This window comes from Mobula birostris, chromosome 9 (genome assembly GCF_030028105.1).
Source record: "Mobula birostris isolate sMobBir1 chromosome 9, sMobBir1.hap1, whole genome shotgun sequence".
In the NCBI taxonomy this organism is placed as follows: domain Eukaryota; kingdom Metazoa; phylum Chordata; class Chondrichthyes; order Myliobatiformes; family Myliobatidae; genus Mobula; species Mobula birostris.
The window spans coordinates 55,594,689-55,618,936 of NC_092378.1; the positions used below are offsets into that span (position 1 = coordinate 55,594,689).

A 24,248-nucleotide genomic window follows, 5' to 3' on the forward strand; every position below is an offset into this window, starting at 1 on the left:
CTTAAACATCTCCCAACCTGCAGAAACCATTCTAAAAGCTTTGGAATTTTGGGAGAAATCAACCATCTCCATACTTGAGGACGCATTTTTTGTCCAGCAGTCTCATTAATTCATCTGGGACCAATCCTCTGTTTTTAAAAATAATGCCAATTACTTTGTGCTTCTCTCTGGATCTGCAGTCCTCTATTTCCATGATGTTTTCTCTCAACATTTTCTTCCATTCCCTTACTTCTCAATATAATTTCTTCCTTCTCCATCTGAAAACATTAACACTCAACTTTAGTTAATCTTTTTTTTCCCACTTATCTATAAAAGCGTTCACTAGCTGTTTTTATGTTGCTGACGGACCTGTCTTATACTCAACTACCCCTCTCCTTATCAATGCCCTGTCCTCTGCTCAGTGCTATAATCCTCTCAGTTCCCAGGTTACTACGTTTTATGGCAATGTTACAAGGCGTTTCCTTTGATCCGATGCTATCTTTAACTTCTCCTTGTAATCACAGCTGTTCTGCTCTTCCTGCCTTCTTTACGTCTTTAAAAATAGGGATGCAAACTCCTTGTAAACTATTAATTCTATAAATATTAGCAGTTTCTGGCTGTCTGTCATGCCCTTTTGAACAAGCTTCCTGATCTACCACGGCAAGTTTGTGCTCGGTGTGTTTGTAGTTTTATTCAGATCCCAGCCCCTGGTTCCAAACTGAACAAAAATCACTTTCAATTTTAATGTAACATTCTGCAATATCATGACCATTGTTTCCTAAGGGCTCCTCATGTACCAGATTACCCATTAACTCTTTCCCACTGCGAGCTCTTAAATAACTTGTTCTCTCAATGGCTCCTAAATGTGCTGACCTATAAAACTATTCACCATACACTGCACTAATTTAGTATCCTAGTCTGTACCCCAGACCTTATAAATCAAAACACTAGACTGAGAAAAAATTCTCAGCCCCTGTTACACTATAGCCTTGTCCCAGACCCATAGAAATGTAACTCAGGGCCCACGAGACGCAGGAAGTGCCCAGGGAGCCTTCCTAGACTCTACAGCAAGGGTTCCCAACCTCTGTTATGCCATGGACTAATATCATCGAGCAAAAGTGTTTAATTGGAGTAAGAGGAATTATGAGGCTATCAGGCAGGAAATTGGAAGCTTAAATTGGGAACAGATGTTCTCAGAGAAAAGTACAGAAGAATTGTGGTGAATGTTCAGGGAATATTTATGTGGAGTTCTGCATAGGTACGTTCCAATGAGACAGGGAAGTTATGGTAGGGTACAGGAACTGTGGTGTACAAAGGCTGTAATAAATCTAGTCAAGAAGGAAAGAAAAGCTTACAAAAGGTTCAGAGAGCTAGGTAACGTTAGAGATCTAGAAGATTACTGGTTTCCCCCACTATCTGAAAGTAGAGCGTTCCTATGAAACCTTTCATAAGCCGAAATGGCGTAAAGTGAAGAAACAATTACCATTAATTTATATGGGAAAAATTTTTGAGCGTTCCCAGACCCGAAAAATAACCTACCAAATCATACCAAATAACACATAAAACCTAAAATAACACTAACATATAGTAAAAGCAGGAATGATATGATAAATACACAGCCTATATAAAGTAGAAATAATGTATGGACAGTGTAGTTTCACTTACCAGAATTGGGAAGACAGCGAGCACACTGGAAGGTTCATGCATTTTTCTATCATACAATTCTTTGTAAGCACTCAAAACATCCTGCAAACCTGCCCTAAACCTACGAAGTCCTTTCAAAATTAAAGTCATACTTTTCTGCAATCATTGCAGCACTGTGAATCATAGTGAAACTCTCACGCAGTTCAAAGTATGGCGGCTTGATGCTGAGAAGCTGAGTGTAGTTCCTGGGGAAGGAGCTTGACGGCACCACTCTCGCTGCTCGGGGTGCGCGCTGCCTGTGTAACAGCTTGCTGTAAAACAAACGCTGAACGCTGTTTTCGCTTTTCGCCGTTTTTTGTAAAAGCGAAAATCCTCTTCGGATTTCTTTCGGTTAGCGAAAACAGGTACTGATGTAGGTCTTTCGTAAAAGCGAAGTGGCATAAAGCGAGCTTTCATAAAGCAGGGGATACCTGTATAAGGCTAACAGGAAGGAGCTTAAAAAGGTGATTAGGAGAGTTGAAGGGGCCATGAGACGCTTTGGCGGGCAGGGTTAAGGAAAATCCCAAGGCATTCTACAAGTATGTGAAGAGCAAGAGGGTAAGATGCGAAACAATAGGACCTATCAAGTGTACCAGTGGGAAAGTGCGTATGGAACCGGAGAAGATAGCAGAGGTACTTAATGAATACTTTACTTCAGTATTCACTATGGAAAAGGATCTTGGTGATTGCAGTGTTGACTTGCAGCAGACTGAAAAGCTTGAGCATGTAGATATTAAGAAAGAGGATGTGCTGGAGCTTTTGGAAAGCATCAAGTTGGATAAGTCACTGGGACTGGATGAGGTGTACCCCAGGCTACTGTGGCAGGCGAGGGAGGAGATTGCTGAGCCTCTGGCGATGATCTTTGAATCATCAATGGGGACGGGTGAGGTTCCGGAGGATTGGAGGGTTGTAGATGTTGTTCCCTTATTCAAGAAAGGGAGTAGAGATAGCCCAGGAAATTATAAACCAGTGAGTCTTACTCCAGTGGTTGGTAGGTTGATGGAGGAGATCCTGAGAGACAAGATTTATGAACATTTGGAGAGGTATAATATGATTAGGAATAGTCAGCATGGCTTTGTCAAGGGCAGGTCGTGCCTTATGAGCTTGATTGAATTTTTTGAGGATGTGACTAAGCACATTGATGAAGGTAGAGTTGTAGATGTAGTACATATGGATTTCAGCAAGGTATTTGATAAGGTATCCCATGCAAGGCTTATTGAGAAAGTAAGGAGGCATGGGATCCAAGGGGACATTGCTTTGTGGATCCAGAAATGGCTTGCCCACAGAAGGCAAAGAGTGGTTGTAGACAGGTCATATACTGCATGGAGGTCGGTGACAGGTGGTGTGCCTCAGGGATCTGTTCTGGGACCATTACTCTTCGTGATTTTTATAAATGACCTGGATGAGGAAGTTGGAGGTGTTGCGGATAGTGTGGAGGGCTGTCAGGAGGTTACAGTGGGAGATTGATAGGATGCAAAACTGGGCTGAGAAGTGACGTATGGAGTTCAACCCAGATAAGTGTGAAGTGGTTCATTTTGGTAGGTCAAATATGATAGCAGGATATGGTATTAATGGTAAGACTCTTGGCAGTGTGGAGGATCAGAGGGATTTTGCGGTCCGAGTCCATAGGACGCTCAAAGCAGCTGTGCAGGTTGACGAAGGCATACAGTGTATTGGCTTTCATTAATCGTGGAATTGAATTTAGGAGCTGAGAGGTAATGTTGCAGCTATATAGGACCCTGGTCAGACCCTACTTGGAGTACTGTGCTTAGTTCTGGTCGCCTCCCTACAGGAAGGATGTGGAAGCCATAGAAAGGGTGCAGAGGAGATTTACAAGGATGTTGCCTGCAATGAAGAGGCATGTCTTATGAAAGCAGGTTAGGTGAACTCAGCCTTTTCTCCTTGGAGTGACGGAGGATGACAGGTGACCTGATAGAGGTGTATAAGATAATCAGAGGCATTGATCGTGTGGATAGTCAGAGGCTTTTTCCCAGGGCTGAAATGGTTGCCACAAGAGGACACAGGTTTAAGGTGCTGGGGAATAGGTACAGGGGAGATGTCATGGGTAAGTTTTTTTACTCAGAGAGTGGTGAGTGCGTGGAATGGGCTGCCAGCAGTGGTGGTGGAGGCGGATACGATAGGGTCTTTTAAGAGACTTTTGGATAGGTACATTGAGCTTAGAAAAATAGAGGGCTATGGGTAAGCCTAGTAATTTCTAAGGTAGGGACATGCTCGGCACAACTTTGAGGGCTGAAGGGCCTGTATTGTGCTGTAGGTTTTCTATGTTTCTATGTTTAAGAGGTCCATGAACCCCAGATTGAGAACCCCTTCTCCAGAGCCTCAGCACTGTTGAAACTCAAGCACAGTCCTACAGGAATGTCACCCTGGTTGGGAGTACATGGAACTTCAATTAGACAATAGCAAATTCATTGACCCAACCTGATAGTATGAGCCTCAATTTCTCCAACTTCTGGTAACTATTCCCCTCCATTCCCCCCCCCCTCCCAAAACATCTCCCTCCCCCATTCTGGTGGCCCTTCCATCCCTTCTCTTCTCCTCCCCCCACCCTTATGACCTGTCCACCGCCTCTCTCTGGTTTCCTAATTCCTCCCGTTTCTTCTCTGGTCCAGTCTCCTCTCCCATCAGATTCCTTCCTTTTCAGTCCTTTACTTCTTCCACTTATCCCCTCCCAGCTTCTCATATCCCTACTCCTCCATTCACACACCTCTCTCCTTACCTGGTCTCACAAGCCTGCCAGCCTGTCCTCCTCCCCTTCCCCCCACCTCCTTATTCTGTCTTCTGCCTCCTTTGTTTCCGGTCCTGACGAAGAGTCTTGGTCCGAAATCTTAACTATTTATTTCCCTTCACAAATGCCGTCCGACTGAGTTCCTTCAGCATTGTGTGTCTTTTGCTCAAGAATTCCGGCATCTACCATTGCCCACTTTCAGCACCCATACAGCAATCCCCTTGCCCCAATACCATAGAAGGTTACGGACCTAATGCTGTGCCCACTGGTCAGTGCAGGTGGCCTGCTGACATGCTGTATGATTGGGAGGCAGATTTTGGAAAGGTGCAAAAATAACAGGGTCGTTATCATGGGTGACTTTAACTTCCCTAATATTGATCGGCACCTGATTAGTTCCAAGGGTTTAGATGGGGCAGAGTTTGTTAAGTGTGTCCAGGACGGATTCCTGTCACAGTATGTGGATAGGCCGACTAGGGGGAATGCCATACTAGATCTAGTACTAGGTAATGAACTGGGTCAGGTCACAGATCTCTCAGTGGGTGAGCATCTGGGGGGCAGTGACCACTGCTCCCTGGCCTTCAGCATTATCATGGAAAAGGATAGAATCAGAGAGGACAGGAAATTTTTTAATTGGGGAAGGGCAAATTATGAGGCTATAAGGCTAGAACTTGCAGGTGTGAATTGGGATGATGTTTTTGCAGGGAAATGTACTATGGACATGTGGTCGGTGTTTAGAGATCTCTTGCAGGATGTTAGGGATAAATTTGCCCCGGTGAGGAAGATAAAGAATGGTAGGGTGAAGGAACCATGGGTGACAAGTGAGGTGGAAGAAGGCAGCATACATAAGGTTTAGGAAGCAAGGATCAGATGGGTCTATTGTGGAATATAGGGTAGCAAGAAAGGAGCTTAAGAAGGGGCTGAGAAGAGCAAGAAGGGGGCATGAGAAGGCCTTGGTGAGTAGGGTAAAGGAAAACTCCAAGGTATTCTTCAATTATGTGAAGAAAAAACTGATGACAGGAGTGAAGGTAGGACCGATTCGAGATAAAGGTGGGAAGATGTGCCTGGAGGCTGTGGAAGTGAGCGAGGTCCTCAATGAATACTTCTCTTCGGTATTCACCAATGAGAGGGAACTTGATGATGGTGAGGACAATATGAGTGAGGTTGATGTTCTGGAGCATGTTGATATTAAGGGAGAGGAGGTGTTGGAGTTGCTAAAATACATTAGGACGGATAAGTCTCTGGGGCCTGACGGAATATTCTCCAGGCTGCTCCACGAGGTGAGGGAAGAGATTGGTGAACCCCTGGCTAGGATCGTTATGTCCTCGTTGTCCATGGGAATGGTACCGGAAGATTGATGGGAGGCGAATGTTGTCCCCTTGTTCAAAAAAGGTAGTAGGGATAGTCTGGGTAATTATAGACCAGTGAGCCTGATGTCTGTGGTGGGAAAGCTGTTGCAAAAGATTCTTAGAGATAGGATCTCCGGGCATTTAGAGAATCATGGTCTGATCAGGGACCATGGCTTTGTGAAGGGCAGATCGTGTCTAACAAGCCTGATAGAGTTCTTTGAGGAGGTGACCAGGCACATAGATGAGGGTAGTGCAGTGGATGTGATCTATATGGATTTTAGTAAGGCATTTGACAAGGTTCCACACGGTAGGCTTATTTAGAAAGTCAGAAGGCATGGGATCCAGGGAAGTTTAGCCAGGTGGATTCAGAATTGGCTTGCCTGCAGAAGGCAGAGGGTCGTGGTGGAGGGAGTATATTCAGATTGGAGGATTGTGACTAGTGGTGTCCCACAAGGATCTGTTCTGGGACCTCTACTTTTCGTGATTTTTATTAACGACCTGGATGTGGGAGTAGAAGGGTGGGTTGGCAAGTTTGCAGACGACACAAAGGTTGGTGGTGTTGTAGGTAGTGTAGAGGATTGTCAAAGATTGCAGAGAGACATTGATAGGATGCAGAAGTGGGCTGAGAAGTGGCAGATGGAGTTCAACCCAGAGAAGTGTGAGGTGGTACACTTTGGAAGGACAAACTCCAAGGCAGAGCACAAAGTAAATGGTAGGATACTTGGTAGGGTGGAGGAACAGAGGGATCTGGGGGTACCTGTCCACAGATCCCTGAATGTTGCCTCACAGGTGGATAGGGTAGTAAAGAAAGCTTATGGGGTGTTAGCTTTCATAAGTCGAGGGATAGAGTTTAAGAGTCACGATATAATGATGCAGCTCTATAAAACTCTGGTTTGGCCACACTTGGAGTACTGTGTCCAGTTCTGGTTGCCTCACTATAGGAAGGATGTGGAAGCATTGGAAAGGGTACAAAGGAGATTTACCAGGATGCTGCCTGGTTTAGAGAGTATGCATTATGATCAGAGATTAAGGGAGCTAGGGCTTTACTCTTCGGAGAGAAGGATGTTGAGAGGAGACACGATAGAGGTGTACAAGATAATAAGAGGAATAGAGCGAGCGGATAGCCAGCGCCTCTTCCCCAGGGCATCACTGCTCAACACAAGAGGACATGGCTTTAAGGTAAGGGGTGGGAAGTTCAAGGGGGATATTAGAGAAAGGTTTTTTACTCAGAGAATGGTTGGTGCATAGAATGCACTGCCTGAGTCAGTGGTGGAGGCAGATACACTAGTGAAGTTTAAGAGACTACTAGACAGGTATATGGAGGAACTTAAGGTGGGGGCTTATATGGGAGGCAGGGTTTGAGGGTTGGCACAACACTGTGGGCCGAAGGGCCTGTACTGTGCTGTACTGTTCTATGTTATGTTTCTATGACTAACACCAGTCCACCCGTCTTATGAAATATTTTTCTGAATCATTAACTCTTTCTCCCCAGAACGGCCGAACATGTCCTGAATCCTCTGCCTTCCCGCCAGCCACAGCCATGAGTGAACACCACAGAGCCCAGCACATGGAACCATCTCAGCCCAAATGCACAACATCCGTGGACTTTTACGTGGTTGAGCAGCCACCAAGCAGAAGCACAGCCGACCCAATCTTCACCTGAACCATAGCAAACATCCTATCTCAATGCATGGATGCTTAGTAAGGCAACTGCTCTGCACGTGACAGCAAGAAACTGCAGAGAGTTGTGGACCCAGTTCAGCACAACATGGGATCCAACCTCCTCTCCATGGACTCTGTCTATACTGCCTCAGTAAAGCAGCCAGCATAATCAAAGGCCCAACCCTCCCTGAACGCTCTCTGTTCTCCAGTCTTCCATCAGGCAGAGGACACAAAAGCATGAAAGCAAGCACCATCAGGCTGAAGGACAGCTTCTATGGACCGCTGTAAGATTATTGAACAGTTCCTGAGTACGATAAGGTGGACTCTTGACCTCATAATCTATCTCATTATAGCCCTGCACATCACTATTTACCTGTACTACGCTTTCTCTGCAGCTTTTACACCTTATTCTGCATTGTTACTGTTTTAAGTTGTTCTACCTAATGTACCATGTAAAGATTTGATCTGTATGAACAGAATGCAAGACAGGTTTTTCACTGCATCTCAGTACATGTGACAATAATAGATAACAATTCCACCAACTGTACCAAATCCCAGCACCCATGCTTACAACCCCAGTGAAAGTGGAACCACAAACCAACTCCTTAAAAAATAGAGCAGTGCAATGGAACTTCACTCAAACAGTTGGAAGAAACACTGAAAAAATATCCTCTGGGCAGAAACCTTAGTTCACGTTATGGTGAGTAGCTTGGTAGCACCACCACGACGGAAGATGCAAAGCCCCGAAGGATGGATCTGGTTCCAGTGGCAGACAGCAAGGACAGTAGACCTACTCATTGAGGTGTAGAGGAGCAAAACTGATCAGCTGGTTGAGTGTCTTTTCAATAACAACCTTGGACTCATTGTCATGCAGACCAGAGAACTGATGGTGGACTTCAGGAAGGGGAAGTCGGGAGAACACACACCAATCCTCTTCGAGGAGTTAGTGGTGGAAAGGATGAGCAAGTTGCTGGGTGTCAACATCTCAGTGGATCTATCCTAGACCAAATACATTGATGCAATCATGAAGAATGCCAGTGGCTATACTTCAGGAAGAGTTTGAGGAAATTTGTATTATCACCAAAGGTTCTGGGAAATTTCTACAGATGTACCGTGGAGAGCTTTCCGACTGCATCACCACTGCTATGGAGGCTCCCGTGGATAGGATTGAAAAAGGCTACAGAGGGTTGTGGACTCAGACAGCTCTATCTTGGGCATGATCCTCTCTACCATCGAGGAATTCTTGAAAAGGTGGTGCCGGGAAAAGGCAGCATCCATCACGAAGGGCCCTCACCATCTGGGACATGTCCCCTTTTCATTACAACCATCAGGGAGGTAGTATAGGAGCTGAAGGCCCACACTCGATGCTCTAGGAACAGTTTCTTCCCCTCCATCAAATTTCAGACAGTCCATGAATTCATTAACTCTACCCCTCTATTCCTCTTTTAAACTACTTATTTTTAATATATCTTAACTTGCAGTAATTTGTTATGCCTGCACTGTACTGCTGGTCCAAGAACAGCAAATTTCACAACTTACGTCAGTGACATTCTGATATTCATATTCCACCCGTGGCAGGTACATCTGTCCATGATAACATTGGTCGAGAGACCACCCCACAGGCCCTGTCGAGACCAAGTCCCATCTTCGCACAGAGGACACCCCCTGCCATGATGTGTGGTCTAACACTCATGCCAAGTCATGCTGGATAGATTCAGAACATATCTGGCTCCTCAAAGCCGGGCGTTCATGAGATACTGCAGACCATCACTTCTGATCTGTAACACCAACTCTTTAACTCACCTACGGCATCAAACCTGGTTCAATGAGCTGGTGCCAAGAGAAGTTTCCTGTGAAAGCATCTCACTCCTCTCAGGTTGTTAAAAAAAACAATTCGCTGCTTCATTTTGTGAGTAAAGGTAATAATTAAGTATCTTTTTATTATGGCTGGGGTTTAAGAAATATTGAGGGGTAGTACTGCATGCCAAGTGCCAATAAAAAAATTTTGCACGTGACAACTTGGGCACTTGTTCATCACCTCTGGCTGGTCCTCAGCACATTACACCAAGCTCAACTACCTTCTGCTGCTTTTGGAGACTTTCCTTCAGTAAACAAAGCCAGAACGGAGGATGTTCACTGATGATTGTATGATAATCAGTTCCATTCACAATCCTTCAACAAATGAGGCAGCCTCCTCCTTCATCCAGCAAGACCTGGATAGCATTCAGGTCCAACTAAAAAAAACAAAGCCCTGGCACCCATGGAAACACCGATCATTCCAAGCCCAGCATCCACTGAACTATACTGGGCCACAACCAAACTGCCCTATAGCCTTGACATCCAAGATTCAAGATGGTGCCAAGCTGTGGTGTCTGTTGAGGTCACAGTTCAGTATTTTTTCACAACAAGAGAAAATCTGCAGATGCTGGAAATCTGAGCAACACACAAAATGCTGGGAGAACTCAGCAGGCCAGGCAGCATCTATGGAAAAAAGTATTGTCAACGTTTTAGGGCCGAGCTCCTTCGTATTTTTTTTAGGTTAGTAGGGATGGTTTTGGATACTGAGAGGGGCGACAGAGTTCAGGTCAGGGTTGTGGGGATTTAGAGGATGGGCTGGAATTTAAACCTCCACTCTGTGTTCAAAGGTCAGTTGGCGAATGCATGGTCAGATGGGACATGTGGGGTCCTGTCACTGGCGAGACCAAAGTTCAAGGGCTGGTTTTCGTGGTCCTGTCATTAATAAGTCTGAATTCATGGCCTGGAGTTCAGACCCTCACCTAGGGTGCTCATTCGTGGTCACCTGCGTCCTGGGTTGATTGGAGGTCTGGAATGAAGTCCAAAGGTCAGTTAGAGGTCAGAGGCCCAGGGTCTGTGAATCCATGAGTCTGCTGGAGGCTGAGGAGGACAGCCTGTCCTGGGGTCAGAAGACTGCGCAAGCGCTTGGGATAGGTGGAGGAATGGGGCTTGTTTTCCTGTTGTTGTTTGTAGAGTTCTGTGCTGCTCTGCCGAAAATTGTGCGCATGCTATCTTTGGCGTCAGAATGCAACACTTGGGGACTGCCCCCAGTACATCCCTGGGTGTGTTGGTTGCTAACACAAATGACACATTTCATTCTACGTTTTAATATACATGTGATTAAGGAATCTGAACTTTACCAAGACCCTGGTACAAACAAAAGAAAATCTGCAGATGCTGGAAATCCAAGCAACACACACACACACACACACACACACACACACACACACACACACACACACACACACACAAAGTGCTGGAGGAACTCAGCAGGCCAGGCAGCATCTATGGAAAAGAGTAAACAGACGACATTTCGGGCTGAGACCCTTCATCAGGACTGGAGAAAAAAAGATGAAAGGTCAGAGTAAGAAGGTGGGGGGAGGGGAGGAAGAAAAACAAGGTGGTAGGTGAACCAGGAGTGGGGAGGAAACAGTGAAGTAAAGAGCTGGGAAGTTGATTGTGAAAGAGGTAAAGGGCTGGAGAAGGGGGAATCTGATAGGAGAGGACAGAAGGCCATGGAGGAAAGGGAAGGGGGAGGAGCACCAGGGGGAGGTGATGGGCTAGGTAAGGAGATAAGATGAGAGGGGGAAATAGGAATGGGAATGGTGAAGGGGAGTCATTGCTGGAAGTTCGAGAAATCAATGTTCATGCCATCAGGCTACCCAGACAGAATAAGGTGTTGCTCCTCCAATTTGAGTGTGGTCTCATCGCGACAGCAAAGCAGGTCATCGACTGACATGTCGGAATGGGAATAAGAGTGGGATTAAAATTGGTGGTCACTGGGAGATCCTGCTTTTTCCTTGCAGATGGAGCATAGGTGCTTGGCAAAGAGGTCTCCCAATCTACGTCGGGTCACCGAGAGCACCGGATACAGTCTATAACCCCAACAAACTCACAGATGAAGTATTGCCTCACCTGGAAGTACTGTTTGGGGCTCTGAATGGTAGATCCTGGTATGCCATCCAAAGTCCACGAAACAATACCCCGACCCTTAGTATATATTGAACATTCCTCCAGCCAGTCGTCACCTTCGTCCCAGTCCAGTGTAACACCTAGAACCTGTTGATCAGTGCTATCGATAGCTCAGCCCCAGTTGAGAAATACCCTTGCTTCAGAGCTCACAAGTTAATATTGCAACCCCAGTGCCCAATCAAACCACCCTGGTGCAAGAGACATTACCCCAGCAATCGGTTCAAGACCCTTCAGGGGAAAACACTTTACACAGATGTTGCTGGGACTTGAGGATCTGTTACAGAGATAGGTTTTAAATAGGTTAGGACTTTATTCCCTGGAGCACAGGAGAATGAGGGAAGATCTTATAGAGGTATACAAAATTATGAGGGATATAGATAGGTTAAATACACGAAAGTATTTTCCCCTCAGGTTGGGTGAGACCAGAACTAGAGATCACAGGTTGAAGATGAAAAGGTGAAATATTTAAGGGGAACTTGAATTTCCCCCAGAAACTCTGGCCATTGTTGTTCTGCCATTATCCCTGCTTGTGTACCCTTGCAATCAACTTTTGCCAGCTCCTTTCTCATGACTATAATTCCCTTTACTTCACAGTAATATTGATACATCTGACTTTATCTTCTCCCTCTCAAAATGCAGGGTGAATTCTATCATATTATGATCACCATCTCCTAAGGGATCCTTTATTTTAAGCTCTCTAATCATATATGGTTCATTCCATGTGGAGATGCTGTCTGCAGTCAGGATTGGGCAAAAACAATTCAGGAGTAGCTCCATTATTCATCTCCTGTTGTACCCTGACAGGTCGTCCCCTAGCCGTATCCAAAGAGGTATATTTGTTGCTGAGAATGGCCCCAGGGCAACCCTGCATTGACTGCTTACTTCCCTTACTTCTCCTGGGGGGGTCACCCATCTACTATCCCCTACCTGAAGCCTGAACTCTGGGTGTGAGTAAAAGTCTCATCTATGAGGTTTTCAGCCTCCTGGATGGTCCCAAGTGCATCCGTCTCCAGTTCCTTGACTTTGTCAGTCAGGAGCTGCTGTTGGGCACACTTCCTAGAGACATAGTCATCGAGGAGACTGTTAGGTACTCTGCAGTCCTACACCGTACAGAAAGAGCATTCCACAGCCTTAACTACTACCCTGCTAACACTTGTTATACCTCTGCCTTTAAGTTTAAATTCCAGCCTGCACCTGTTCCCACCCAAGTCTGGCTGCTCCAGTGTCCATCCCCCTTGCACCACTTCTTTTCATTGGCACCTGCCAAGTCCTCAAGAGATTGTTATCATTACAGCCAGCTGAAAAGTTCCAAAAAGCTCTGAGTTCTTTTCAAACCTTGTGCTGCCTCACAGATGAATGGCTGATTGCATTGATTGCAGCTTGCCACTCAGAGAGTGGTGAGAGTGTGGAACAAGCAGCCAGTGGAAGTGGTAGATGTGAGTTTGACTGTAATATTGAAGAGAAGTTTGGAGAAGTACATGGAAGGGGGGTGTGTGGAGGGCTAAGTTCCTGGTGTAGATAGAAAACCAAGCCAGCATGGACTAGATAGGCCAATGATCCTGTGTCTCTGCTGCTTGCTCTATGACTTTCCCCACTGGATTGAAGAATGCATTTTATTCCCCCACCCCCTCTTGCCCCAAAACCCGAGTATGTTTTCTTCAACTAGTTTATAAAATTTAAATCTAAGGTAATTGAAAGAAGAGGCCCAAGTTTGTAATGAGTGGGTATTACAGCCATAACTAAGTAACTTCATTTACATCCTGTCTCATTGATGCAATGTACTGGGAGAAGGTCTCTAGCCTAAAGTTGAGTAGACAATGCCAATAATTTATCCAACCAGAGGTTCTTTAAAATAAGTACACCCCTTTAGAACAGAGAGGAGGAGGAGGGATTTCTTTAGCCAGAGGGTGGTGAATTTGTAGAATTCATTACTACAGACCACTGATGAAGTCAAGTCATTGGGTATATTTAAAGCAGAGGTTGATAGGTTCTTGATTACTAAGGGCACCGAAAGTTATGGGTAGAAGGCAGGAGAATGGGTTTGAGAGGGATAATAATTCAGCCGTGATGGACGGTGGAGTAGACTTGACAGGATGAATTATGCTCCCATGTTTTATGATCTGAACTGAGCTAAGGCTGAGGGTAGCTGAAGGAGCAGAACTGCTAAAGGAAGGACGTGGCTGTTGACTAACAATATGGACAGGAATGACCTGGTCACCAATCCCAAACTGTTAGATAACAGCTGCCAAAGAATCTCGACTTTTAGGAGTTGAGCCAGGAGGAAGAGTCTGGACAATGCACAGCAGATTGAGATTCACAGGATTAGATTCCAATCTTTTGTGCCAAAACCAGGATTGTGGCAATAAAATCTCACCCCCGCACAGCAGTGTGCGTGGGACAATGAACCATCAACACTACCTCCCTGGGTAGTTTTTGCTCTCTTGCACTACTTACTTCTTCTTATTGCAATTCATGATATGTCTTATATATTGCAATGTAAGGCTGCCACAAAACAACAAATTTTATGACATGCTGTATGTTAATGATAATAAACCTGATTCTGATTCACCAGACACATCTGTGATCACATTGATAGATGAACCCATCTACAAATCCCATTGTATGAGCCTAACGCATTACAGTAGCAGCTTCAGCGACAGCGTCCTCTCACCTGCGTCCCACCCAAGACATAGGAACAGAATTAGGCCATTTAGCCCATCGAGTCTGCTCTGCCATTCAATCATGGCTAATTCCTGTTTTCCTCTCCTCAGACCCACTCCCCGGCCTTCTCCCCATAACCTTTGATGCCGTGTCCAATCATTCTTTGCCATGAACAAGGACACACTTCTGGCTTTACCAAAATCCTGGGGGCTAATGGCGAACAAAGGCTAACTATTCACTCTGGCCAATATTTTTACTTTAGAAAAAATGGAACAGCTCAAATTTCATAACCTTGAACAACAGCAAAGTGGTGCAGATATACAACAGATGAATAATGGAGCTACTCCTGAACCGTTTCTGCCCAATCCTGACTGCAGGCAGCATCTCCAGATTCCATTGTCCTCAAGCAGTAAAGTTTTTTCCTCACTCTGTTCATTTGAAACTATCAATAATCAAAACTATGCCATTTGCATCCAAAACGGTGACTTCCTCCCTAATTAGCTTCCATGCAAAAGCTGGCGGCCATTTGAACTTGCCCTTTCCTTCCCCTCATTGGCTGGTCTTGGAGAAAAATATGCCGAACGGACAAAGGTTTCTGTTTGGCTTGCATCACATCTCATCATTAATAAATGTGATTAACAGCCTGCCTGCAAAGGGTAGCTGGAGTCATGGAGTGTTTTACTCCCACACGTGAAGCAGACATAGAAATACTTCCTTTACATACATCAATTATTTATTTTTGAGGCACGACCTTCCACTGTGATTTGTATTGGACCCTGAATCTGGCACAATGGAACTTCACTACCCCACCCCTTACCAACACATTCTTAGCCACTGCCACCCCCCCCCCCCCCGCCCCCAACTCCCAGTCAGGGCTGGTTTGTCACACTGTTGCTGGTTTGTAAGGTCAGGAATGTTAACCAGGTAAATGATTCCCTTTGCACTATATTTAAAACCTGACAAGGAATTTAACCTCCTGCACTATAATTAGACCTGGAAAAAAATGCAATTCTCTCAACCAATGCAATATATATATATATATATGATCATATACTGCATAATATACACACACACTCACACAAATGACAGACTTGTGGGTACATTACTGCATTGCCTTTGACAGCAGGACAAAGGGGAAGGGAACAATTGTTCTTCAGGATTTTATATGTAACCATTCAGCCCACAATGGTTATGCTTGGCAAAAATAGGAATTAGTAAGATTAACACTTACGGTCCACTAAAGGGTTATATCAAGTACTTCCCCTCTCCCTCTGCTACCCTCAGGCAGTGCCCTTTGCCCAGTCTATGGAGACCTTCAGTACTAGCAGTTCAACACATAACCACAGAGTGGTGCTGCTTGTGGACCAGTGCGCCAGACTGCCCACTTTCTAACCCTACTGGGTCTCTGCAAAAATAATCACGTACCCTGGCTGATGGTCAGACCTGACGGGACTCCATTTCAACACCAGCCATGACTGAGTGGCCGCTGCTCCGGCTGAGTGGAAAGGCTGACGTGGGGCCTTGCTTCACTTGTAGACCCGATTCCCTTGGGCTGATGCCCAGGATTGGGTTATAATGACATCACAGTTGGTGCGGTGGTCTTCATCTGCTCTTGAGTTTGCAGGAGAAGCCGAGCGAGAGTGCAAGTTGGGCACATTCAGTCCCCTTTTGCCTTTGACAGCTAGACAAAGAGGACAGTTGCTCTTCAGGGGTTTTGGGAACCTCCTCATCCTCCAGAGGAGACAAGAAAAACGTGAGGGGCAGGCCTGCAACCGAGAACAAAAACACGTGCACTGACACCCACCGCAGCTCTTGGCTTGGCTGAGTTCCAGCTGTTGCTGCAGCTGGAGCAGGAATCAGGAAATTGCAAAACTTGACCTCGCCTCAAATTGTGCCACACTTGTCTCTACACAAGGGGACTGCAACACTTCAGCCAACAGTAATGAACAGTACCCCTGCAATAATCAATTCGCACAATATTCTCAAAGAAGCACTTAACTAGTTCAAAGACAGGCTGCAAACACATGTTTGCATACTAGCCATTTCCTCCAGCTTTACCAGAGACACACTGAACACTTGGAAGTGATTCCACTTGGATGCACTGGGAGAGCATTTTGCTTTTCCATCTGAATCTTGAGGGGGCACAACCTAGTTACTGCTGGAAAAGACCACATTTATTCTTTGGTATAGATGTGATTAAGCACCTTCCTGCCCAGCTTGGCGAGGAAGTTGCAATGAGGGAAAAAAAAGAAAATACAGTTCTTAAGAATGAAAGAGCTTGTGCTTTCTAATTCTTCCCCCCCCCCCAAGATATTTTTTCTCTGAAGCCAGCCTTCTGAGGCACCGCAGAGAGCAGCCTCACCATTCTCTCCCTGCAGCTGACACTAATCTAATAGTTTATTTATAAACCCTGTTTGGTCCTTTCAGCTGACAGTTTAAATTTTATGCAGAAATGTAGCAGGTTAACCCAAGCTGACTTTCTGACAACACTGTTCATTATGAAGATGAATAGTCCCTTTCTAGGCAGACACTTGATTACAAAATGATTTACTTTCAGGCATCTCCATGTTATTAGCAGAGCTCGTTAGTACAGAGATGCCGTGGAGGGTCAGAAAATGAAAGGCAACCTGGTCTGGCTGAACATCCTTGTCACGTATTTTAAACTGAAATCAGCTGTTTGTACATTAATTCCAGAATCAGCCCAATCCATCGGAAATATGAGTCATACTTTTCCCAGTGAAGCCACTTCTTGCTTTAATCTCAGGATTAATCAGGCAAAGTTAATTTCAAAATTGGGCCATTCATTAACAAGTCAGTGTTAAAGTTTGATCTACAATGTACAAAGCTCAAGCTGCAGATCATATGGTGCTCTCTTCCACGTTGTCAAGGGGCCAGTGGAAGAGTGTTTAAAAACACATTGGCCTTATCGTCAGGGAGCGACCCCAAAATTAAGTCAGGTGAGTTCCTAAAGACATTTGAGCAGAGGAGGGAGAGCAGCAGCTCATCCCCAGGCTCCCTCCCAAGGCACAGAGGAACAAGAAAGAAACACTTGCATTAATATAGTGCTTTTCAGGAGTTAAGGGCTATTTATCTATTTTCAGAGGTCACTGCAGAAATGCGTGCGCAGGAAAATCCCACAAAATAACACGTGGAAACAATAATCAAGTTTTTTGTTGCAATGTGCTGGTTGAGGGGTAGATAGATTCTACTCGTCTTGATCCAGCTATTCAGTGTTAATCAATTTTTTTATATTTAGCCCAGAGAGGTCAGTTTAACAGCTGAGCTATAAAATGGTGCCTCCAACTGTACAGCCCTCCATCAGTACAGTGGCCTAGAATCCATGGACCATCTGTTGAAAATTACCCTGACTGGACCCTTCTGAAGGGGAACAAGAGGGGGAACTTCTTCGCTCAGAGGGTGGTGAGAGTGTGGAGTGTGGAGGATGCAGGTTGGATTTCAACATTTAAGAGAAGTTTGGATAAGTACTTGTACTTGGGTGGGAGGGGCATGGAGGGCTATGGCCCAGGTGCAGGTCAGTGCGACGATGCAAAATAACAGTTTGTCACAGACTAGGTGGGCCAAAGGGCCTGTTTCTGAGTTGTAATGTTCTATGACTGTTACTGGCAGATCTACCACTCCCTCGCCTGGGACCAGGATGTGACAGGGAGGAGAAAGGCACACATTACACTTTACCAAGTGTTCTTTGCTACGACTAGTTGGCCATTGAGATCTACAGACCTGCTACAAGATCTTGGTACAACCTCTTCCTACCACCTTCTGATTTGGTTGCTTTAAACCGCTACCAATTTTCTACAGATGGGCCACGGAGAGCATGCTGACTGGTTGCGTTAGCGGCTGGTATGGAGGGGCCAATGTTTAGTCATGGGCACCCAGGGCAGACCCTCTACTCAGTTCTATCAGGAGGCGGCACAGGTGCCCGATGACACACACTCAGCATTTTAGAAAGAGCTTCTCTCCCTCCATCAGACCATGAATACAATCTCACTTTTGCGCTACTTTGTTATATTTCTGATGATAGCTTACAGTAATTTTAGGTCTTGCGCTGCACTGCTGCCACAAAACAAATTTCTCCACCCGGTCACTGAAAGTAAACCTCGATTGTGATCTTCTAGGATGTCTTGATTGTCTTTCACGCTCCCACGTTAAGGAGATGACCTTTGAAACGAAGCGTGTTGCTGATAGCGCTCCGAACGGCTCAGCAAGATTTACTCCGCTGCTCCGCGTCGTACAAACGGCGTCAACTTTTCGATCCCTTGGCGATCGGCCGGGGGCAACGGCGCTCGAGCCCGTCCGGAGACGGCGGGGGGGTGAGGGAGGGGGGTCGGAGCTGCTGCAAAGATTCCGGTCATTCGGAACTGTCGCAAAGATTGCTGAGGACAGGGACTTTTGGCTGGTTACCACAAAACGTAGAGCCTCTTTGCACCGGGGACATACACAGAGAGCACTAACCAGCGCCAGAAGGCGGTGGACAAACCCGCAACCACCCAGGAAGCAAAAGGGCAAATAATTAAAACTTCCAATGAGAAGCATTTAACTTGAGCTGAATGAATAGCCACTGAAGAGTTCCGGTAAATTCTTTACCATGTAATCCAGCTCTAATTTTAAACCAGTAAAGTGGGATCTATAACTAGAATGTGGAGCTACAAGTTAGAATTATTGTCCAGTACCCACGGTCAGCAAAACAGTATCGTTGAGAAAGATCTTTCATTGCATAAAATTTCAAAGTGTTTCAGTGGCTTGAGGTAGTGCTCAAATCTTCTTTTAAACAATCCGTTAGAGGGGAAAAACTTCTGAAATCTTGAAGCTAATAGTTTTGGAATATAAAACTGTTTCATAGTTGAAGCTGCAGGATCCTACAGGCTCTTGTGCTTATTTGGAAGAAAGCTTTATTACATTAGCTTTCCAGTAGAGGACCTATGTGCTTGCTTCGTTGGCATTGTTTCATGAATCTCAATCCTTTACCCCCCAACCCCCCCCAAACAAAAATCACTCCTTTTGTGATTACTACAAATCACAGGCCAAAAGCATGAAGTACCCTTGTTACAAGGACTAACATGATGTCAAAGTATGAAATTAATTAGATTGCTAATCCTTTTAGGCTTTTCTGACAAGACAGTTGCAATGGAAATCACAGCAGTTCCTCCCAGTCAATTAAACACTGCTGAAGAAAAATTGGATTTAATCTTTGCATGGAAGAAACTAATTGTTGTGTTACTGCAGACGCAGGGCAGCACAGCTGGGGAAAGCTACCTCCTTAAAGGAAATATACACATTCTTCAAAAGCAAACAGGATTTGACACCGACCTTAAAATCTTCCGCACAAACACATCCTTAGAGTAATTCTCCAAGATCTGCGGTGCTTAGGAAAACCCATCTGTACCAGCGCAGTTTGTAGTTTTGAATTGCTCTGACCTATTCTATTGGGACAACGAGGAGATTTCTATCTGTAAGCTCCAGACTTTGCCAATTTAAGCCTGCAGTGTGTTTTTGAAAGCCCCTGGACAGACAGCTTGATAAATGGTCGGTGTTTAAGTTGACACTCTCCTGGCGGGAGTAAATATTGTGAAGGAGAAAGGGCTTGATAAATATTCTATCGCCCGTTGCAAGGTCCACTCACGTCAGGGATCAACACCATGTTATATCAGTTGAAGCTGACTAACTAATTCCAAATATATCTCAGTGGCTTGTCAGAGAAACAGGAAGGAGAATTGAAAAATGAGCCAGTATAGGAAAGTGAGAGAGAAATTCAGTTCCCTCCATACATGGGAGTGGGAAAAGAGCTGTAGCGCTGGTAACGGCATGGGGGCTAGAAGCCTTGACACCTACAGCTGGGGATAATAGAAACAGCCAGCGCTCAGTGGAAAATGACCAGTTGTCACCCAAGTGACAGACAACAGCTGCTTACACATCTGGAGTCTGGTTCAGTCCAACTCTAGACGCACTTTCACGGACAAAAAAAACTTCATCAGCACCTTTTGCCGTAGACTTTAACAAATCCGAACGCAAACTGTTCGAGTACAGAATGGGCGCCACGGTGGGGGCGGGTGCTTTTTAAAAAATCAGAGCGGTGCTGAGAAGTTCAACTTTAAATCAACGCAAATGCATCGCCTGTTAGTGCATTCCTTTGCAGCTCGGTTCCAGTGAGAACAGATTAATGTTTTCTTAAAGAGGCACAGCCAAAGGAAGTTTAATAACACCAGTGGATAATGTGATTGTATACCTCAGCACAGGCGAAAACCCACCTGAAACTTTTACCATTAAATCCATGCCGGTGGCAGCAACAAGTATCTAAGGGGACGCCCCTTTCACACTCAACCCTGTGACACAGACAGTACCATTATGTCTGTGAAGACTTAAATGACAACAAACCCACGGGAGACTGACATACCGCCGCAACACCACTCTCCGTGAAGGGCAGTAACAACTGGCATAACTCGCAAACACTCGTTTTCAACAAATTTCTCATCCCGGCGAGATTATGAGTAAAAAGTCACAATCGGAGAAACTCCGTCTTACCCTCGTCAAGACGGCAATAAACCGGGCGGGGAAGAGAGAGACGAGAAAGTCCAGTGAGAAAATCCCTTTTAGATCAGACGCGGTCGCATTGGGTGCGAGGGGCTGCTAGCTCGGGAGCGGTTGAGTCGCCTCGTCCCCTCCTCGGAGAAGGCAGGCGCTATCAGCGGGCTGTGTCCAGGGACATGTCCCGAGTGTTGGGAGGCTTGGACTGAGCTCAGGCTGAAGTCCCAGCTCCCTCCCTAATGGTCCAGGGTTTGCCAAAAGACTGAAATTACATTAACTCCAGCCACAGCCCATTGGTTGAAACACCAGTTTGTGTGTGTGTGTGTGTGGGGGGGGGGGGGGGGGGCGGAGAGGCTGAGATGCCCAGCGAGAAGTAAAACCCGGAGCGGATCCTTAAGATAGGAATGGACTGCAACCAGCACCACCACCACCCCGGGTTGTCGCTGCTCAGCTCTGCCCCGCGGAAACGACCAATTGCAATGTCACCAGAGTCGTTCATGTTCAGCAGCACTCAGCACTTATTCATCCTCCTGGGCGCTGCACGAAGCAACCCTGCTGTCAGCTGCAGTAAGTGATATTAAACTCACCCCTCAGTGACAGGCACCTGTCAACGACTGTTGGATAAATATTTTCCCAACATCCATTAGTTCCAGATCTCTGAGTTTTTAAAAAAAAACTTAAACGATGTGGGCTTTGTATGCAGGGACTGTGTTTAATTGCCCACCTCTAGCTATCCCTGAGGAGGAGGTGGTGAGATTTAGGTTTAGTTAAGTTTATTGCCATATACACCAGGGAGCAATGACTTTGCTTGTTGGTGTGAGGCTCAAAGAATGCACAGTGTGCATGGCCATAATGAATACAGTGACCAGCTGGATGGAAGAGAACAGAGCAAACTGAGGCAGTGCAGAAAGGAATGCAGATGACGTGAAGGTTGACGGAGCTGTAGATAGTGTAGAGAGTTACTGTAGGTTACAATGGGACAGTGACATGATGCACAACTGGGCTGAGAAGTGGCAGATGGAGTTCAATCTTGAAAAGTGTGAAGTGGTTCACTTTGGAAGGTCAGACTTGAGGGTAGAGTTTAGGGTTCATGGCAGGATTCTTAGGTGTGGAGGAACCGAGGGATCTTGGGATCCACGTCCATCAATCCCTCACAATTGCTGTGCAAATTGATAGAGTGGTCAAAAAGACATATTTCATGTTGGATTACATTAGGTGGGGAATTGAGTTCAAGGAGCACGAGGTAATGAAACAGCTCCCTAAAACACTGGTTAGGTCACGCCTGGAGTAATGAGTTTGGTTCTGGTCACTTCAAGATAGGAAGGATGTGGAGGCTCTAGAGACAATGCAAAGGAGGTTTACCAGGAAGTGGCCTGGATTATGAAATGAGTTTTGTGAAGAAAGATTGGATGAGGTGGAGCATTTCTCTTTGGAACGAAGGAGAATGTGAGGCAATATGATAAGAGGCATAGAGTGGATGGCAAGTGCTTTTTACCTAGGGTGGCATTGGCTAATATGAAAAAATATCCTTTTAAGATGTGTGAAGAAAGGTTAAGGGGAAATACTAGAGGCAGGTTTTATACACGGAGTGAGCTAGGTGTTTGGAATGCACTGCTGTGAAAGGTGGTTGAGACAGATTCCTTAGGAACACTTAAAGAGACCCTTAGATATGTGGATGGAGGAAGGCTACATGGGAGGGAATGGGTCGGTTGATTTTGGAGTAGATTAAAATTGTGGTTCGAAGGGCCTGTACGGTTCTGTGTTCTGTGTGAGTCACAACAACAGCAGGTTTAAAATTACAGGTTGGAGATCGTGGCAGGACCACCTTGCAGATGTGAGTGTAAGGCTCTCGTATGCTTTGGTGAATGAGTATGTCATGTCTTCGAGCTCGGGTCCCAAGCGCTCACAGAGGTTTGAACACAAAGGTTGCAGCATGCACTCTGTTTCATTGGGTCCAAATTCAATCATGTTTGAATCAGAATTTGGTTTATTATCACTGACACTTGTCATGAAATTTATTGTTTTGTGGCAGCAGTACAGTTCGGAATCTGAAAACATACTAAAAGTTAACAAAGCCAGTAAATACTGGAAAAGACAAATGATGCTGCTCATGGATTCACGGACTGTTCAGAATTTAAGTTCAAGTTTATTACCATTTCGACCGTGTACAGGTATACCGCCTAATGAAACAATATTCCTTTGGATATGCCTATCCATGGCCTCTTCCACTGTCGTGATGAGGCTACACTTAAGTTGGAGGAACGACACCTTATATTCCGTTTGGGTAGCCTCCAACCTGATGGCATGAACATAGATTTCTCGAACTTCCGGTAATGTCCCCTAGCCCCTCCTCTCATTTTCCCATCCTCTTTTCCCTCTCTCACCTTATCTCCTTGCCCACCCATCACCTTCTTCTGGTGCTCCTCCTCTCCCCTTTTCTGTCTTGCATGGCCTTCTGTCTTTTTCACCAATTTATTTCCCAGATCTTACCTTCATCCTTCTCCCTTCAGATTTCACCTATCACCTCATGGTTCTCCCTCCCCTCCCCCCACCTTTTAAATCTACTCCTCAGCTTTCTCTCCCCGGTCCTGCTGAAGGGTTTCGGCCCGAAACGTCGACTGTACTCTTTTCCATTGATGCTGCCTGGCCTGCTGAGCTCCTCCAGCATTTTGTGTGTGTTGTCCCTCATGAAGTAGGGCTGCTTTGTGATTGCATCAATATGTTGGGCCCAGAATAGAGCCTCTGAGATGATGAGGATGTAGCACTGTTTGAAATGAGTTATTGATCCATGCTGACTGACTGAAATGGAAGCAGAGTAGCTGTTTGCCTACTTCTGTGATTTTGGTGTCTAGACAGCACCGAACTGTGTAACCAAGACAGAATTGTTAGCAACTTGTCCAATACCACAGGTGGTCTTCTCCAGTTAAGGCTGGGCTACAGTTGCCTGAAGGCTGCCCTGAACTGATTTTCTCATTATGGCTTGACTGTTCTGGTGGTAGTGAATCTAACCTGGATAATTCCGGGGATTAGCCAGGAATGGAAGGAGTGTTGTCCAAGCTCAGGGTGCTGTACTGGAGACTTTTACTGAGGAACTATGAAGCTGCGGCAATGTCCCGTCCAGAGGGGATCTTGTGACATTCTGGACACAAGTGGAGCAGAGCATCGTGCAAGGGACCAAAAGGGTCACTGACTTCGAAACAATGGGCAGTCTGTGAATACAATCTCCAAATATTGAAACCATTAACCCCAGCCCACATTCAATTTGCCGCATCCCTTTTGCCTGTCAGTGGCAGCCTCTGTCAAGCAGGGCTCGTACAGACATTGCTATGCTCATGTGGAACATAACACTGCAACAAGTCCAGCAGCCATTTCTCTGAGACCTGACATCCATGTTACACAGGTGACTTACTCCTCTCTTGAAGAGCACTGGTGTACAGCCTGAGCTGGTGGCGACACAACAGCCAGGATCTCTCAGTGAGCAACCACTTTAATTCTACTTCCGATTCCCATGCTGACATGTCTGTGCATGGCCTCCTCCACTGCCACAATGAGACTAGAGGCAGGCTGGAGGAGCAACACCTCATATTCCATCTGGGTAGCCTCCAACCTGACAGAACAGACATCAATTTCTCTAGCTTTGGTAG

The 24,248-nt window shown here is 45.7% G+C and overlaps 1 protein-coding gene and 1 long non-coding RNA gene across 5 annotated transcripts in view; one reads left to right on the forward strand and one right to left on the reverse strand.

Annotated features, from left to right (window-relative positions):
• LOC140202785 (uncharacterized) overlaps window positions 1-10,804 on the forward strand; it is a 36,897-nt gene extending 26,093 nt beyond the window's left edge. The window contains exon 3 of the long non-coding RNA XR_011887189.1: window positions 7,247-10,804. This is a non-coding gene — a long non-coding RNA (uncharacterized lncRNA). The remainder of the gene's footprint in view (window positions 1-7,246) is intronic.
• prickle1b (prickle homolog 1b) overlaps window positions 1-20,853 on the reverse strand; it is a 183,937-nt gene extending 163,084 nt beyond the window's left edge. For all 4 annotated transcript variants that reach the window (XM_072268120.1, XM_072268114.1, XM_072268113.1 and 1 more), the window contains exon 1: window positions 20,602-20,853. The gene's annotated coding sequence lies outside the window, so the exon portion shown is untranslated. The remainder of the gene's footprint in view (window positions 1-20,601) is intronic.
• Window positions 20,854-24,248: the final 3,395 nt, after the last annotated feature.